Raw genomic sequence first — 6000 nt, 5'->3', positions numbered from 1 at the left:
AAATAAATTAAACAAAACTGGCAAAACTATCTATATGTAATATAATTCACATATGCACAAAAATTTTGGGGGGGCTGCAGTCCCGCAGTCCTTTATGACAAGCCGCCACTGCCTGACAGCACCATTTTACAGGAATATTCATACCCACATTTTTGTTGAAAATGCTCTCAGAATGCACCAAATTCAAAGTAATTTTTCAAAATTTTCTGGGGGAGGACCCTCTGCTGCTGGGTGTCGTCTTAGGCGAACACGCCGTCGGGCTTCGCCCGCCGGTCGTCAAAACCCCCCTTTCAAAATTCCTGGCTACGCTACTGGCTAAAGACAAGTATTTAGCTTATGTGGTTGGGTTCATCAGTAGGCTAGTCAAGGCTAGTCAAAGAAATCAACCAAATCGACAAGGGATGTAGGCCTACACTGTGCAGTAAAACTGATCTCATATATACTAACGTTGGATCGGTGTGGAGGTGACGAGTTTAGCTGACTGGGGTCTAAAATTATCGCTTTATCAACCCAACTTTATAACAAAGCACGCTTGATATCTTCAAGACATAGGCTAACTTTCCTGGGTATAATTGGATTTCTGCAAGATGTTGATGTTGTTTTTGCTAGTTTGTTTTATTTGTTTTTGTCATTGTTTTCTTGTCGTCAAGATATGACCTATCTATTTTGTGATTCGTGCAAGGCATGGTGCGTTGCGCTTGAAATGGCTTTGCCCGTGATGGACTGATGGTAGGATTTCTTTGTGGGGTTTTCTTTGCCTGCCTTGCTCTTCTTTGCTATGATCTAAACCAGTGGTTCCCAAAGTGGGCGCCAGCGCCCCCCTGGGGGCGTTGGCAACCATGAAGGGGGCGCTGGCTATATAGTGGGCGATTGGGGGGCGCTGGGAGTAAATCAGGGCAGTTACAAGAAAAAGTTTGCAAAGGATTTTTTGTCATGCAATCATGTTGGCAACGTCGCTTTGCAGTGCCTTACAAGTTTGTTGAGGTCGTAACGCATGACTTACTTTGAAGCACTGCGAATATGCAAACCCGATCTTTTGAGCGCTTACTGCTCCACACCGAAGTACGATGGCTTTCCAAGGGAAATTGCCTTGCACGATTTTAATCGCTGTTTGAAACTGTCGTGGAATTTCCATAGAGTTGTGACCCTGGCCTTGCGAATGACGTCTTGGTTGTGAGAAATGATATCGCCTACTTGTCAGACATATTTTCCAAATTTAATGAGTCTATCCCTTCACGGTAACGAAGTAAATCTAATCAAGGTGAAATTGGCACTGTCTGGGTTCAGTGATAAACTCGCGTTCTATCAGCGAAATTTAGCTAGACGAGAATTTTTCCAAATCTCCAGCTTGCATCAACTTGATACCAGTGATAGAGGCATATCTGATGTTGATGGAGACGTACAGCAATCATCTTCAAGAAGTACACAAAGACATGGGAGTTCGATTCCATGATGTATTTCAGTTGTTTGTTTATCTTTATCCTGCATTGCGGGAAAGCGGACTTGAGCGCTATGCATCGGTGTACGCCTTCCGACGTACACCTGACCCACGCTGCAGCCGACGGCAATGTCTGTTTCCGGTTGTCTACTCTACTTATGACTTAAATTTGGTACTACCCATTACTCGAAATCGATCACTGGGTAGAGGCAATTATCGTAAAGTTTCTTGCCCAGAGAAACAACAGCAAGTGCGGGTGGCTGGAGTCGAACATGCAGGCTCTCGACTGCGAGCCCAACACGCTAACCACTCGGCCACTGCTGGCGAGTCTGACTGGATAATCTCTGACTGGATAATCGACCCATTCTGTGATATTTCCGAACATGGAATTCTTGAGAAAGAACTGATAACATTGCAAGGCGATTTTGCACTCAAACCGAAGTTCAATATCTCGCACCAATCGTTCTGGTTGCAGAACCAAATCAAAGAGAAATACCCTCACGTGTGAAATCGGGTCAAATTTTTTATCATAGTCTTTCCCGGCTCATACTTGGTGGAGCGTGCTTTCAGTGCCGTGACAACGCTTGTGGATAATAAAAGAAACCGTCTTGACATACTTAGATAGAGGGAGATTTAAGATTGTTCCTATCCAAACTGGAGCCCGATGTCAAGAGGCTGATGACATTGCACCAACCTCATCTGTCTCATTAGAGTTGGACTTGAATGGAAAATAACTTTGGTTTTACTTTTTTGTCAAGGGGGCGTTTGATACTCTGTTTGTTGTCCAGGGGGTCGCTATTAAAAAAAGTTTGGGAAACACTGATCTAAACGCATCAAGATGTGTTCCCTTCACGACCATCAGCACTCTTGATAACGCACCATGGCCGATCTTCATAGCTTCACGTCCATACAAATCTTAAATATATCAGCTAAAGCTGTGTGGGCTAATAAAGCTATAGCCTAATGCTTTTTCTTTATATTTTTTTTTTATTTTCCCTTTACATCTTAAATTTTTCTGAAGGTGTTGCGACCGTGCCAAATTTTTTCAACTCAATAACTTACTTCGGTCACAAGCACGTTTTAACGTTCGCGTTTTGTCGCTTCTGCCTTTTTCTCGACCTTTGCTATGTTGACGTGTATTGTATTATGATGGTCAGAAATAAAAACAACTGAACTGAACTACTCTAGGCTATATTATTTTTGAATAAGGAATAAGAATCGTCGGCAGCCGTGGCCGAGTGGTTAGCGCGTTGGGCTCGCAGTCGAGAGCCTGCATGTTCGACTCCAGCCACCCGCACTTGCTGTTGTTTCTCTGGGCAAGAAACTTAACGATAATTGCCTCTACCTAGTGATCGATTTCGAGTAATGGGTAATACCAAATTTAAGTCATAAGTAAAGTAGACAACCGGAAACAGACATTGCCGTCGGCTGCAGCGTGGGTCAGGTGTATGTCGGAAGGCGTAGCCTACATCGATGCATAGCGCTCAAGTCCGCTTTCCCGCAATGCAGGATAAAGATAAACAAACAAACAAAAAAAAACAATAAGGACCTTCTGATGGTCCTCCTTTTAGGGTAAAGCACGATGTAGGCTAGAGGTTTTAAAAAGTAATAATTACGTTTGATGTAATTTGCTCTGTGTCACGGTTTCTTTCTATCTCTTACCAGGAAAAAGACTTGGAAAGGTTCAATGACGTAGTTTAATGGGTCAAACCGAAAAGCAGTCAAATAAATGTCGAATGGTTCTACTATAGTGAGATGATAATCTAACTTCTTGAAGGACTTTAACGAACGGCTTCTCAAATAACTCTAATTTCGAACACAATTTATATCAGCACCAATTCTTATCTACTTGTATTCGATTACTTCAACTCTCAATCAACAATAATTTCTGCACCAACTACCAATCCGCAACTCATAACACAACTCTCATAATCAACTCAATAATCATCATTACGCAAACTACACCACTATTTATAGAAAGTTGTTTCGGTGTAGTAACTTCGAGAAGGTTACGTAAGGTTACATCATAAAGAACCATTGTTCTATCAAGCAGCATTTAAATGTAAACAACAGAAGTCTCTAGAATGTCACGTAGGGAAAATGATTCTAGAAAACATACGTTACATAATACAGATTTCGTAATCAGAGGTCCATTCGTAAACAACCTTGTGACATCATGACAAAAGATATTGGCAATTGTGAAAACAACAGAATGTTCCAGATACAGAATGATCTAGAATTACGTTACATAACAACGACTTCACAATTAGAGGTTACTACTGGTCATTGACCGATAATAATATACCGCTCAAGAATTCCATAATGAAAACAGCACATTCTGTCAAGACGCAAAGCAGCCCGACGCGAGGCCTTGCACATTGATTGTGACACTCTGCTTGGCTTTTTTACTTGGCAATGAGCACTTTTTATAGTAGGCTATTGATAGTAGACTAGGCCTGTTTATTGGTTAAACCACAATCCAGAATTTTTGTAGCTTTCTACCTTTTTACGTATAACTCTTAAGTTATATCGTCCCACCCTGTCATAAAAAGAAGAGCATATTTCATAACTCAGACTCCGGCTCCTAAATACTCCAGAAAACCGGCTTTTGTACACCTCTGATGGTTAGCGAAGTGTAGCCTACCTCTCGCTGTCTATGATGTGCTGACTGTCAGGTAAATCGCTTTTTTTACACGAGAGGTTAACCGATCTATGTTTAACCTTAAAAAAAATATATCAAAAGAAAATGAACAGCCTACCATTTCTTGTTTTAGAGATTATCTTAAAATTAAAGAAAAAACTCTGAAATGGTTATTTTTGAAGTTAGATTGCGATTAGAAAATCTGAGGTGCGGTACAATATTTATAAGGAAAATCATTTAGCACTTAGCTGTATCTAGCAACACTGGTGAAGTTATTGGCAACGTTTAGAACATCACACAACTAAGGCGAAAGAGAAAATTGAAAAAAAAAAAACTAGATGCAAAATTAAACATCTCGCTTTCCTTTCATTACAAGTATAAAAGTAACTACTTTCAATTCTCTCATTTTTGCAATCCATCATTTTTTCCCGATTAGTTTTCTTTTTTCAATTTCTCTTTCGCCTGAGTTGTGTGATGTTCTAAGTTTTTCCGACGTGAATATGACTACAATTAAAGTTGCCAGTTTTTGATGTTATTCGAAAATTGTGCTAGTTTTGTTTTGGATACAATTTTGGTAGAGAGGTGATTTTTTAACCATAGACAAATAAAATCTAACAACCAGACGGCATTTAACATAATAACATAAAAATAAACTAAAAATTACAAACGTTTTCGGCCATACTCATGTCAGCCTTTTTTCAAGTAACCAACTGACTGATGGTCTTCATAAATTGAAATTACAGATCTGATCTACATACTACGCTAAATTGCTTTTAATTTTGCGTCCTAGGAAATTAAGTGTCATGTGATTTTGCCTTTCCTCTGTCTTGCCGGTTCATTCTTATGCGTTTCTTTTTTCGATTTTTGTGTATGTAGAGTAGATCTGTAATTTCAATTTATAAACATCCGTCAGTTGGTTATTTGAAAAAGGCTAACATGAGTACGGCCGAAAACGTTTGTAATTTTTAGTTTATTTTCATATTATTATGCTAAATGCTGTCTGGTTGTTAGATTTTATTTGTCTTTTGTTTAGGACTAGCTAGAAAATTGTAGAAGTTACGTTTTTGTCGTTTGGTTTTTTCCATTTTCACTAAAATTTTATTAATTTTGATTATATTTTGCGCGGGTTTGTCATGTTTTAGGCTACTTTTAGGTTGTTTTATCAATTGTGCCGACTGCCGATGCTACTTTTTAGTAGCAATTGGACCAGAAATTTTAAAAACATCTGGCAGTCTTGCCATTAACAACCTCTCTGGCAAAGGAATAGTTAGGCTATATAAAATTATAAAAATAACTCAACCTTTAGGCTACAGTACTAAGTGCAGGGAAAACAACTGGAAGTAACAGATTAGACCTGTCTATTTTTTCTAATACCTAGCTGGATGTCGTCCAGATTGTTTTCATGGTGATGGTCAGAAATAAAAACAACGGAACCTAGAAGATGAAAATCAATTAACTTGATCATATCTATATAAATGAAGAAGTGGCAACAGTAGATAATTAATTATTATCTGACTTTTATGTTTATCAAACAGGTTTAGGTTTCATGCAGGTATTGTGTAAAATGTTAAATTTCGAAGCTGGTGTACAAGTAGTTGTTTGGTCCATGTCATAATGCATAAATGCTTCACTAACTAAGATTGTCCATCTAGATCAGTGGTTCTCAACCGGGGGTCCGCGGACCCCAAGGGATCCGTGAAGCGATTTCAGGGGGTCCGCAAAAGTTTCCGAGTTTTCGACATGATTGATAAATTATGAAATTTAAAAATTGTTTGTGATTTGTTTATGTACTAGCCTACAGTGATTCTCAAATTGTAAGTCGCAACGCATTGGTGCGTCGTTTGAAATTGCAACGGACATGGCACAAAGGTTTGGTTTGGTTATAACTAAAAATATCATCTAACTGACTTAAACCTTTTTA

The sequence above is a fragment of the Aplidium turbinatum genome, chromosome 4 (assembly GCF_918807975.1).
Source record: "Aplidium turbinatum chromosome 4, kaAplTurb1.1, whole genome shotgun sequence".
Lineage (NCBI taxonomy): Eukaryota > Metazoa > Chordata > Ascidiacea > Aplousobranchia > Polyclinidae > Aplidium > Aplidium turbinatum.
Note: the sequence above shows the minus strand (reverse complement) of the source record.